This window comes from Pinus tabuliformis, chromosome 2_1 (assembly GCF_031772625.1).
Source record: "Pinus tabuliformis cultivar Carrire ecotype Pingquan chromosome 2_1, CPIR1, whole genome shotgun sequence".
Classification (NCBI taxonomy): Eukaryota; Viridiplantae; Streptophyta; class Pinopsida; order Pinales; family Pinaceae; genus Pinus; species Pinus tabuliformis.
Window position 1 is genome coordinate 640,816,790 of NC_142299.1, and position 13,803 is coordinate 640,830,592.

Consider the following 13,803-nt stretch of genomic DNA (forward strand, 5'->3'; position numbering starts at 1 on the left):
GGTAACATGCAGTATCCACTGCCTCTGCCCAGAATTCCTGTCCTAACCTGGCACCACTGAGTATGCTTCTTGCCCTTTCCATCAATGTCTTATTCATTCTTTCTACAACTCCATTTTGCTAAGGTGTATATGGAGTAGTATTCTGCCGTGCTATACCACACTTCTTACAGAATTCTTAAAATTCCTTACTGCAAAACTCTCCACCATTATCTATCCTCAGTACCTTTATCTTCTTCTCTGTCTGGTTTTCCACCAGAGCCTTGAATTCTTTAAACCTGTCAAAGACTTCAAATTTCTTCTTAAGGAAATTTATTCATGTATTCCTTGAGAAGTCATCTATAAATGATACATAGTACACAGACTTACCCAGTGATGGAACCTTCATAGGTCCAAACACATCACTGTGCACAAGCTCTAATATATGTTTTGTCCTCTTACCACCAGAGGGGAAACTCACCCAATTTTGCTTCCCATGTACACAATTTTCACAGAAATCAAAATCCAGAGAGCTATTACTCATACCTTCTACCATACCTTTACCATGAAGTATTTGAAGGCCCTTCTATCCAATATGTCCAAGCCTTTGATGCAACAACATGGTCTTTTCTCTAGAGACCACTAGATTTTCTGGTCCACTTTCAAGAACCACAGAACTGTTGCACCCATCTACAACAGTGCTACCTTGCAGCTTGTACAGAGTTTCAGTCCGAACTCCCCGCATCAATACCACTGCTCCCCGAACCATCTTGTAGGTATCCTTCTTGAACATTGTTTTTACACCTGCATCATCCAACTTGCTTACAGAAATCAGATTTCTGGCTAATGCAGGAATATGCAGAACACCCGAAAGTGTTCTAACCTTTCCACCTTGCAACTTCAACTTTACTTTTCCGCGACCAATGATTCTAGCCTTCCTATCATCCCCTAAGAAGACATCACCACCATCGTATTTCTCATACTCACAAAACCACTCTCTATGGGGAGTGAAGTGAAAGGATGCACCTGAGTCAATCAACCATGCCTTATGATCTGCATGTGTACTTGAAGAAGCAAAGTACACATCTACACCTTCATCTGAGGTGGTTTTCACCTCTACAGAAGGAGCACCATCAGATCCCTATCCTTTATCAGGAGCTTTAGATTTACAGTCCCTTTTGAAGTGCCCTTCCTTTCCGCATTTCCAGCACACCACCTTTACAGGTTTTCCTGGAGATTTAGATCTCCCTCTAGATTTAGATCTCCCACTCGATGACTTATTTTTGTTTCTGTTCTGGGACCGTCCTTGTATAGACAAGGCATCACCATTCTGCCTCTCCATATTTTTCCATCTCATCTCCTCTGTAAGCAAGGATGAGACTATTTCATCAAAATGCAAGGCAGTTGCATTACTACCTATTGCAATAACTAGACTATCCCACGAATCTGGTAGAGAACACAACAAACTGATTCACTTATCTTCATCTGAAATTTTAATATCAATAGATGCTAACTGACTTACCACAATATTAAATGCATTCAGATGCTCTGTCACCGAGTCTCCATCTTTCATCCTCAGGTTATATAGCTTTTTCCGTAGGAATAGTTTATTCACTAGAGACTTAGATTGGTAGAAAGTCCCTAACTTGTCCCACACAGCCTTTACTGTAGCTTCCCCTGATGCATTTAGAAATACTGAATCTGAGACACACAATTGTATTGTGCTCTTTGTCTTTCGATCCAACTTCTTCCATTCTTCATCGGTCACTCCCGTTGGTTTAGTACTTGGATCTACCGCGATCCACTGATCTTTATCCACCAATAGATCCTCCATCTTGAGTTTCCACAACTCAAAACTCTGACCATTAAATTTCTTTATCTCTATCTTTCCACTACTTGCCATCTTCTTTCACCACCATAATCGATCTTGTAGATCTTCCACTGAACAGAGTCTACCACAGGCCTGAGCGAAACTCCTCAGCAACAAAGGCGTCCCCTTGAAGCCAAAACAACTCTGATACCAGATGTAGGTTTTAACCCTATATAGAAATTACCTGCATATGAATTCTAAAACACAAAAGAATAAACAATGCGAGAGCATAACACATAAAACACATATACACAGAGATTTTCCCACTGGATCCCAAAACCGGGACTACCAGCTTGATTTTTTATTATGTTCCTTTCAATGTTACAATACATATTTATACATGCCGAAGCATCCAATACCATGGACCGAAAACCATCACGTCCAATAACATGGATCGAAAACCATTGCGTCCAATACCATGGACCGAAAACCATTGCGTCCAAAAAACATGTGCGAAAATCATGCACAAAACCATAGGTCGGTCCGTCCAACCTAACATAGGGACCAAAACCAAAATTTTCTGGGGCGCTGCCCCGGACCCCATAAAGTGGGGTTACGAGTTCCCTTCAAACCCCCTGTTAACTACGTGGAAAGAATATAACACAACCCAACATATGGATGGGTCAATTTGAGTGGATTCTTGACATTTAATGGAGTGCTAACATAACACTTACCTAGGAGTTTTTTATTCTATGTGTGATTTCCCCATTGGTGCACACAATGGGGTAGTTAGTTTTGATTAGGAGAGGTACCTACCTAGGAGGATTATGTCACCTGAGCATATGTTAATTGTAGATTCCATAATATTTTAGAAATAAAATGGGCATGAGAAAAGTCAAATGATTCACTTTTCTCATGCATGTTCTATTTATAAAATATTTTAGAATATGTTGAGAATGCAACAAGATGATGGAGCTTAGTGGAAAGGAGTTGCCTTCACTAAGTGGGCCCACAGGCAAATTATGGCGCAAAGTCTATTTTTAAACTATGTCTATTTTTAGACATATGGATCATGGTCTATGAGTTGCAGGATGCTGTTTATGGATGATTGGTCATGTTGGGAGAAATAGATGGACTTCTATTTTTGGTTCACAGCGGAGTGATCAGATTCTATTTTTAGACTGCCAGGCTAAAAATAGAAACAGTCAAATATTATTAGCCCTTAGTAATATTTAGACTATAAACTTTATCTTATCCTCTTGGAGCACTTCAGTTTGAGCTACAGATGTGGCACATGCAGCTGTCAGAAGGAAATACGCTTTTCTTATGATTCAGTTGAGCTATTGCATGCAGGACATCAGTTAGAACTCATGCATGTGAGTTCTGTGGAGTTGGATGTGGAGTTGATGGAGTTGTGTTCAGTTTGACTTGGTTAAACTAGTTGTAATTAGTCTAACTGCAAATAGACTAGTGATGAGTGATGTGAATTAATTGATTAAATTAATTCACTAATTATTAACTCATAATGCAACTGAAGAATACATCAGTTAACTCAGTGCATGTACAATTCAGTGGAGACAGGTGTTAGAAGTTGAGATTGCTATCAATTGTGACTATAGTTGTGCATGGTATCTTGCACAATCAAAGGATTGAGTATGCCCATGAGAATTGCCCAGTATATGCCCAGTGAAATAGCCTGTGATCACGTGATTTCCAGAGTGAGTGATTTTCACATGGTATTGTGCAATAGAGGCAGGCAAAGCAGCGGAGGAGATTTGAACCTGTGACTTGTTCGGATCTGAGCTAGTTTTGTGTGTAACAGGTGGAGATAGTACTGAGTACTTGTGAGGAGTATTGTACTATGTATTGTTACATGTTCTCAATCATTATAATATACAGATAGTGTGGGGTTTTTAGCTGTATGCTTTCCCCGGGTTACATACTGTGTTAATGTGCGCATGTGATTGATGTTTCATTGTTTTTAATGCTGCTAAATTGATGATCAATGTAGAGGAGGTTATGTCTTATGCATGTATTCCACAATAGTGTATAATTGGGATAATCTCTATGAATAAGTGTCATATTATTCAAAATTTATACATGGTATCAGAGCTGTTGATCATCAGATCTACTATTCAGGAAGTGTTTACATTCTATTTCTTCAGGCAGAGTCTGTGATCGGGCCAGGTAGCCTCTGGATTCATCCTTCCTTTGGAAGGTGAGATATCCGGTAAAATTCCATAGAGTCAATCTCTATACGAGAAATCCTTTGTTCTCACAAATCTTAGATCAGAGGCGGTTGAGTTTGGAGCTGGTGGAATTCGAATTTGTAGTAGTGTTTTCTTGGTATCAAAGTGGCAATGTCTTTCAACGGATTGTGATTGGAGTATGCTCTTAAGGGCAGCTCGAACTATATTGCATGGAAGGACAGGATGGAGGTAGTGTTGGATGATAATGGGCTGAAGGATTTCATAGAGGTTGATGTCCCAAAGCCTACTGATGCTGCGCAGGTTGATGCTTGGCAAAAGAAGACAACAAAGTGTCAAAGGATTCTGTTGGAGGGCGTGAAGGATCACATTGTGTCCAGCCTGCATGGAAAAGCTTCTCCATACTTGATGTGGAAAGTGTTGACAGATCTATTCCAAAGCAAGAGCGATTAGAGGAAGCTAGCGCAGAAAGATAAACTCAGAAAAATCAAATGTGAGAAGGGAGACAGTGTGCCCAAGTATCTCACGAAGTTCACTCAGTGCAGGGATGAGCTGGGAATTGTGGGGGTGACTGTCGATGATGAGGACTTGGTGAGCTTGGCTCTCATTGGTCTTTCGAAGAGTTGGCATTCCTATCAGGACTCTGCCAATGGTCGAGAGAAATTTCCAGGATGGGAGAGACTTTGGTCAAATCTTGTGCAGGAGGAGATTAGGCAGAATACCAGGGATGGATCTTCATCAAAGGGACTTGATGAAGAAAATTGCGCTTTGGCTACCAAAGCAAAGAAGGGGAAGAGCAAGAAAGCTTCTCAGTCTGGTGCAAAAGTCAAGAAGCAGGACATGTCCAAGGTGAAGTGCTTTCACTGTCACCAGCACGGACACTATGCCACTAATTGTTCGCAGAAGAAGAAGAACAAGCAAGTTGCTAGATCTGCAGTAGGAGAGGCTCTAGCCTCGTAGTTTGAGCTTGATTTTTCATTGATCGCATGCTTGGTTTCAAGTGTGATGGGATCGGTGTGGTTCTTGGACAGTGGTGCGCCTTTTCACATGACAGGAGATCGAGATTTGTTTTCTGATCTGGAGGACAAAGATCTTAGAGTGCACATCGAGATGGGCGATGATGGTAGATACAGTGCGACCGGTATCGGTACCATTTCCTTTGAGAGGGAGTTTGGTAAACCCTTCGTATTGAAGAAAGTGATGCATGTTATAGGATTGAAGAATAATCTTATCTCTGTGGCGATGTTAGAAGACAAGGGATATGATGTTGTTTTCAGCGAGGGAAAGGCTTTCCTGCGCAGTAAGACAACTGGAAAAACTTGGAAGATAGGCGTTCGAGTGAGGAACCTTTATCAGTTGCATGTAGATGGATGCGCAGCAATGGCATGCAAGGCAGAAGGATTAGTGAGCCGGGGTGATGGCGAGCTGTGGCACAGGAGATTGGGTCACCTTCACCATGGAGCCTTGAAGATACTGCAGCAGATGACTACAGGGCTTCCTAAAGGCACTCTTGCGCAGTCAGATCAGTGCAAGGGGTGTACTTTGGGAAAGTTTGTGAAATCCACCTTTCACGAGAAGGATATTCATGCCACGACGATCCTTTAGAGAATTCACACAGACGTGTGTGGACCTTTCTTAGTAGCTTCGACAACAAAACACAGGTATTATGTGATTTTTGTTGATGATTTCTCTCGTAAGTGCTGGATCTTCTTCATGTAGAAGAAGAGCGAGACATACTCAATGTTCTGTGAGTTCAAAGCACTGGTCAAGAAGGAGTCAGGGAAGAAGGTGAAGGCTCTTAGGAGCAATAATGGTGGTGAATACATCTTTGGTGAGTTCAAGGATTTCTGCAGTGTAGAAGGGATTCGAAGAGAGCTCATAGCTCCCCATAACCCACAACAGAATGGGGTTGCTGAGCGGAAGAACAGAACGATCGTGGGTGCTGCATAGGCAATGTTGCATGATCAGGGCCTACCCCTTCACTTGTGGGCAAAAGCATGCAATACAACAATTTATGTGTAGAATTGTTGTCCTCACAGGATACTTGGCATGAGTACACTCGAGGAGGCTTATTCTGGTAAGAAGCCTGATCTTTCTCATTTGAGGATTTTTGGTGCTAACGTTTACATGCATGTGACAAAGGATGCTATGAAGAAGTTGGAGCCGACTACAGAGGTTGGGATATTTGTGGGGTACACTGATACGCCCCACAACTATCGTGTGTATTTTCCAGACAGTGGTAAGACTGTTGTGTGACAGGATATAAAATTTGAGGAGGAGAAAGCCATGAAGTGTTCGCTTGAGAGGGAGATACACTTGCATGTAGATGAGGAGCTATTAGTTCCTAAAGATGAGCTTTAGGATGTGGATCAACCACAGGATGAGGTTCATGGAGTGGAAGAGACCACTCATGCAGCACCAACCATCAAAGGGCGAAAGCGCTTGACAGAAGCTAAGCGAATGGCTCAAGATGCAGAGAAAGTTGTAGGACCACCTATAGCCCAATGGAGGCAGAGACAGTCACCTAATCAGTACACTGGATACATGGCTCTTATGAGAAAATGTTTTGTGACTGAGCCATCCTCTTTCGAGGAAGCTGTGGAGGATCCCGCATGGGTAGACGCCATGGTGGAAGAGTATGATTTGATTGTCAGAAACAGTGCATGGGAGATTTTTCCTAGACTGGAAGGGAAATCAGTGGTGGGTTCGAGATGGATCTACAAAGTTAAGCAAGCAACTGACGGGAGTGTGCAGAAATACAAGGCAATATTTGTTTCCCAAGGCTTTTCACAGATAGAGGGGATCGATTATGAGGAGACCTTTGCACCTGTCGCAAGGTATTCTTCCATACGGATGATTCTTGCTCTCTCAGCACAGATGGGATGGCACATTCATCAGATGCATGTGAAGACTGCGTTCCTCAATGGAGTCATTGAGGAGGAGGTGTACATTGAGTAGCCTGAAGGTTTTGAGATCTTCAGCAGTGAGTTGCATGTGTGCAGGCTCAAGAGAGTGTTGTACGGGTTGAAACAAGCACCACGTGCTTGGTACACACGGATAGACAGCTACTTCACCGGACTTGGATTCTCCAAGAGTGAGGCGAATCCTAACCTATACCAGATTGTGGTGGAGGGTAAGTTGCTTATCATTGTACTTTATGTAGATGATTTGATTCTAGCGGGTGATGAGTTGTTGATACTTTCATGCAAGGATGATCTTGTTAAGGAGTTTGAGATGAAGGACTTGGGCCTCCTTCATTATTTCCTGGGATTGGAAATTTGGCAGCGCAGTGATGGACTATTTGTTTCTCAGGGTAAGTATGCTTGGGAGATACTAGAGAAGTTCAACATGCATGGCTGCAAGCCTGTTGATACTCTTCTTCCTACAGGTTGGAGGAGGGAGGATGCCACTTCGGCAGAAGAGGTGGATGCCACTATTTATCGATAGTTGGTGGGGTCGCTTATGTATCTGGTCAATACATGACCCGATATATGCTATGCTATTAACCAGCTTTCACAAGCTATGGTTAAGCCTACCAAGCTCTTTTGGAAGGCGGGCAAGCATGTATTGCGTTATTTGAGAGGCACATTGGGATATGGTTTGTGGTACAGACAGGAGGATGAGGTGAAGCTATGTGGCTTCACAGATGTAGATTGGGCAGGGAGCCCAATGGACAGAAAGAGAACATCAGGAGGGGTCTTCAGTATCGGGTCGATAGCAGTTTCTTGTTACAGCAGGAAGCAGAGATCCGTGGAAATCAGTTCAGCAGAGGCCAAGTATATGGCAACAAGTTTGGCTGCATGTGAGGCTATCTGGATGAGGAAGATCCTATTCGGTTTGTTCAGTTCTTACTTGGAGCCTACTGTGATTTACTGTGATAACCAAAGTTGCATTAAACTCTCGGCTAATCCTATATTTCATGATAGATCTAAGCACATTGACATCAAGTATCATCATATCAGAGATTGTGTGCAATGGAGAATCATGTTACTTTCATACATTCCAATGGAGGATCAGGATGCTGATATCTTAACGAAGGCGCTCACCAGGAGTAAATTTGAATACCACCGAGGCAGGATAGGGGTTGCTGATAATCCATATCTTGTTGATAGGGAGTGTTGAGAATGCAACAAGATGATGGAGCTTAGTGGAAAGGAGTCGCCTTCACTAAGTGGGCCCGCAGGCAAATTATGGCGCAAAGTCTATTTTTAGACTATGTCTATTTTTAGACATATGGATCATGGTCTATGAGTTGCAGGATGCTGTTTATGGATGATTGGTCATGTTGGGAAAAATAGATGGAATTCTATTTTTGGTTCACAGCGGAGTGATCAGATTCTATTTTTAGACTGCCAGGCTAAAAATAGAAACAGTCAAATATTATTAGCCCTTAGTAATATTTAGACTATAAACTTTATCTTATCCTCTTGGAGCACTTCAGTTTGAGCTATAGATGTGGAACATGTAGCTGTTAGAAGGAAATACACTTTTCTTATGAGTCAGTTGAGCTATTGCATGCAGGACATCAGTTAGAACTCATGCATGTGAGTTCTGTGGAGTTAGATGTGGAGTTGATGGAGTTGTGTTCAGTTTGACTTGGTTAAACTAGTTGTAATTAGTCTAACTGCAAATAGACTAGTGATGAGTGATGTGAATTAATTGATTAAATTAATTCACTAATTATTAACTCATAATGCAACTGAAGAATGCATCAGTTAACTCGATGCATGTACAGTTCAGTGGAGACAGGTGTTAGAGGTTGAGATTGCTATCAGTTGTGACTATAGTTGTGCATGGTATCTTGCACAATCAAAGGATTGAGTATGCCCATGAGAATTGCCCAGTATATGCCCAGTGAAATAGCCTGTGCTCCCATGATTTCCAGAGTGAGTGATTTTCACATGGTATTGTGCAATAGAGGCAGGCAAAGCAGCGGATGAGATTTGAACCTGTGACTTGTTCGGATCTGAGCTAGTTTTGTGTGTAACAGGTGGAGATAGTATTGAGAACTTGTGAGGAGTATTGTACTATGTATTGTTACATGTTCTCAATCATTATAATATACAGATAGTGTGGGTTTTCAACTGTATGATTTCCCCGGGTTACATACTGTGTTAATGTGCGCATGCAATTGATGTTTCATTGTTTTTAATGCTGCTAAATTGATGATCAATGTAGAGGAGGTTATATATTATGCATGTATTCCACAATAGTGTATAATCGGGATAATCTCTGTGAATAAGTTTCATATTATTCAAAATTTCTACAGAATATGCAATCAACATAGGGTGTTTAGACATGTCATTGAGCATTAGATTCATAGCCTTAGTTGTTGAGTGGAGGAGTCTTGAGTTTGGGACATAGTGTAATATCCCAAGATTAATACTTGAGTTTAAATGAATATATACATATGATATTTATACTAGTGAGTAGGTGCATATATACAAAATGTACTAACTATAAGAGATTCCCTAGACTTTATAATGGCTCCTCGTCGGGGAATGTAGAAGGTAGTAGTTTTTTTCTTTCCATGAAGAAGAAATAGAGTAAAATACTTGGACTAAAACCATCTAATATTCCATATATTTTGTGGGAGAATACCTTCACTATACTATTGATTTTGAATCTGTTCAAGACTTTGAGTGTTTGAACAACCAAAAATTCAATGGTGCACTAAGATTCATTTCAAATGACCTACAAGAGTTTACCCCTACAAGACTCTTTTCTGTTTGCAAAATATAGTAATAGAAAATTTGTTGTTACATATAATCATATAGATGACAAGTGGGTTGTTATTCCCATATCCTAGGATTTCATGGGCCGAAGACAATGTAGAAACAAAATTTGCAACATATGTGTGCAAATAGCCTTCAAGCATAGATTTCTCTGCACAAAGTTCAAGCAAAATTAACCTTTTTCTGTTGGAACATTCATATCATTTATTGGAAATATTTTATTCTCATATGAGGAAAATATTTGGTTGTGATCAAGACAACTACTCTAGTTTGAATCCACTAAGAAATCCTTGAAGTACACCAACCTAAGTGTTCATCGAGTCATAATATATATTTGCATCATATCTTAAAAATGATCTCTCAAGACACCTTTATGGTTACTCAAAAATATTATGATTAACAACCACTCTGATAAATGTTACTATACTAAGCCATGAACACTCTAATGCTCATGAATGAATATGCATTAAGAAGCTCATGGAGAAGTTGGCCAAACCAACTGTGCCAAACTTCTTTTTCCCTTATGTTGTTGCACTGGTGTCAAAGGATGTATCAATCAATATGTTGTTAGCATTGATGTCCAATGATAACTCAATCCTAGATGCCTCTAATCTATCCTATGACCAACCTTAAATAGTCCCAAATATTGTAACAAAAACATGCAAGATCCTTCTGTTGTCTCAAACTCTAGGTATTGTCACAACTCTATAGGTCATCATCCAATAGTTCAATCATTACATTAAGATTAATGTTGTATTCAATGTTGTTTGTGTCACTATCATATGCCAGGTCTTTGTTGGAGGTAACATAAATGATTTCATGTCATGTAAATCACTAACACATATAATGTCAACAATGCTTGTTACATCTAGTCACTTCATCACATCACAACAAGAATCACTATCATCAATATTGTCAAGTCAAGTCACTGTTACTGTCAAGGATTCAATGCCATATCACATGTCATTGTCATCAAGATAGTTATAGTCAAACATCACTATCAATTTAGGCTATTCACAACTATCACATCTCAAATCATTGCTCATCAAGTCACTATTGGACTTATTTGTCAAATACTTCTATCACATCATTGTCATTTGAGTTTCACTGCAAGACCACTGTGCATATTTCAAAGCTATTATTGTATAGATCACTGTTACTATGTCATCATGTTACAAATCATAAGTTCATAACCATGTCTTGGATACTATTGTGATAGTGTTTAGGTTATAGTCACAAGAGTGAGACCTGACTATTATATAGGTGACTGCACCATCAATCCTAAAGGGTATTCTTTCTATTGTAGAATAATGTCAATCACTATTCTGCTATGTCAATTACTACTTGTCTCATAAAGGAACTTCACACAGGTCCCAATATGGCATACATGTCAATGTTAGCATTGTCAAACTGTCATCCAAGGTTACACCATTTTCAACAAAGGTTATTTGTCACATTTAGGTATCAACAATATATATTCAAATCTCTATTCTTCAAGCTCAAATACAAAGTAATATAAAAATATCTTTATAACCCCCTAATCATATTGTTGCAAAGAAATGACAAAATTGCTTGCAAATGTAACAATGATTTTACAACCTTTCTTTATTGTTGGTTTCCTTGAAGTAACGAAAAACCAATCTTCCTTAGAATGCACTATATTGTTAAAATTGAAGCCAATCTATATTTGCTTATGATCTTAGGTCAACAATGTATTTCTGAAGATGTGTGAGTGTAAGGCCAAATTAAACACTTCATATCTTTACCTAATTCAAAGGTTGAAATTTCCATGTATATACCATGGGTAGATCAAGGATCAGAACGGTTGTTTAGAGAACTATACTTTTACTTTAGATACCTTCATATTTTGTAGAGAACACTTAAAATATCAGTTTGTAATACCCTAAATCAAACCACGAATCTGGAATATATTTGTAAAGTGAAGGCTAAGTATATATTTGATTAGGGTAGTGTATTAAATCCTTTGTTCCAGGGTCAAGCAAATATGAATGACCTTCAAAAACTTGATCAAATAATCATGTATTAATTGTGATCATTCCTTTGTTGTTCCTTCATATTTAAGGACACAAAGACTATTTCTATATTTCCTTCACTGGTTCAGGCTTCGATGGAAGGATTCTAATGTGAGCCACAAACATGCTATAGTTCTTCTTTCAAGCACCATTCGGAGATTCACATTAATTTGGCTGCAATTCTACTACAAGTGGTCATTCTTTTTGGTACAACAATAGGTCTTCATAGCCGCAGGGAGCTGAGAAACCCTAGATTGAAAATTGCAGTATATGATTTCCAAAAAGAGAGAAATAGATTCAACATTTATGATAGTTCCTTTGTTGGTTCTGAGGTTTAAACTTCAACCTGCAATAGAAATAAACCTAAATGAAACCTTGAGCCCAAACATATTAAAAAAAATATTTCACCCTCTTTGTCTAATGTGACAGTCTCCACAAAGGCCGAAAATTTCGAAGTATTATCACTATATGAGCTTTGAACTTTTTCAGTGAAGTTGGAGGTGAATACGACTACTTTTTATAGACTTAAAAGGGGTTTTTAAGGGTAGCCATTGGAGGAGTTTTAGGGCTTAATCCCTTTTTGAAATATTTAAATTTCAAATAACCTCCCACTTAATTTTGGACCACAATTTAATTTAATTCTAAGTCACATGTACCACAACCCTGGCTATCAACCATAAGGGTTCAAGCATTCAAGCAAATTCAAGCAGCTTGGAGAACCATGTGTCTATGTATTAGATTTGGTAGATGATTGCAATGACCCATGTCATTTTTCAAAGTATATTAATGGTCTCGATCAGAAGACATTCATGTATATAATGTTAAGGTTTCCTTGGTCACATGCACCTTTATGGTTATAGTAAATATTTCCTTAGTTACCTCTATATACATATTGAAAATAATAAATATGTATTTTTTTTGGGTTTTGTGAAAAAATCAAGTTGATTCCTCTATTTCCTTCCACTCTTTCTCTTCTCTTTGTTGATAAAATTATATTACTTGTTTGAGTAAGAGTGGGAGGTTCAATTTTAATCTAACCCATTTTATCCCCAAATTTTTCTTTGATATTTTGTATAAGGGTGTCTAAGATATGATGCCCTATAGAGCGGTGGGAGAATGAGGCCCCCTAATCTGAAGACTATAGGGAAAATATTTCCATCTCCACTCGTATGCTATGCCAAATTCATCCCCCAACATATTTAGTGTATATTCAAAATGGGATATAGTTTTTTTCCTTCCTTGTCTTCTATATTAGAGCCACCACTTGATCATAGAATAAGCTCCCATGGGATACTAAAATAACTTATAGTTTAGGAATTTTTTCTCTTATCTTGAGGAAGCTAGACGATTCTTCCTCCCTATACTTTTTCATTTCTTCAATTCTCAGTTCTTCATGCTTGATACATGAGCTCAAGGGAAATAGTTGTACATCTCCCACATAAGGATTGATATCCCAAGAAAGTGGGTGAAAGACGAAAATATTGTGATGGTAAAACTCACACAATCTTGCACACTCTTCCATATTGATGTTTTTACATTCTTGTGTCAATGCTTTGAGTGTTTAGATGTTGAATTCACTTTGTAGTGTCAAATTGGATATTGTGTATTTGCACCATTTCTCCTTGAGAAATACATAATAGGTTTTGGCAGGTGGTATATAATCTATCATCTCCATGGCTAAATGGGTCATTGTTCCTAAAGAAGATACCAATGTCCCAATTTTATCATATCCGATAGTTGCCTCTCCTTTTGTCTTCTCTAACTCCTACCTAAGAAACTAGTTCTCTTTTATGAATTTTCGGTTGTTGTCCTCTTCTTGTCATTTAAATACCATAATTTAATCCCTCAAGTGCTTCATGTTTTCATCCTTTCACCTTTTTTCTAATTTCATTAACGTATTGTTGAAAAAATTAAGGTTAGCTTAGGGCTTCTACTTGTTGTAGGTGAGATTCATGTCTTGGTTGGTAGAGAAGCCTAAATTAATAGAAATAAACCACAATTAGTCTACCGTCATAAGAAATATATTTCGGAATGTAGTAGGT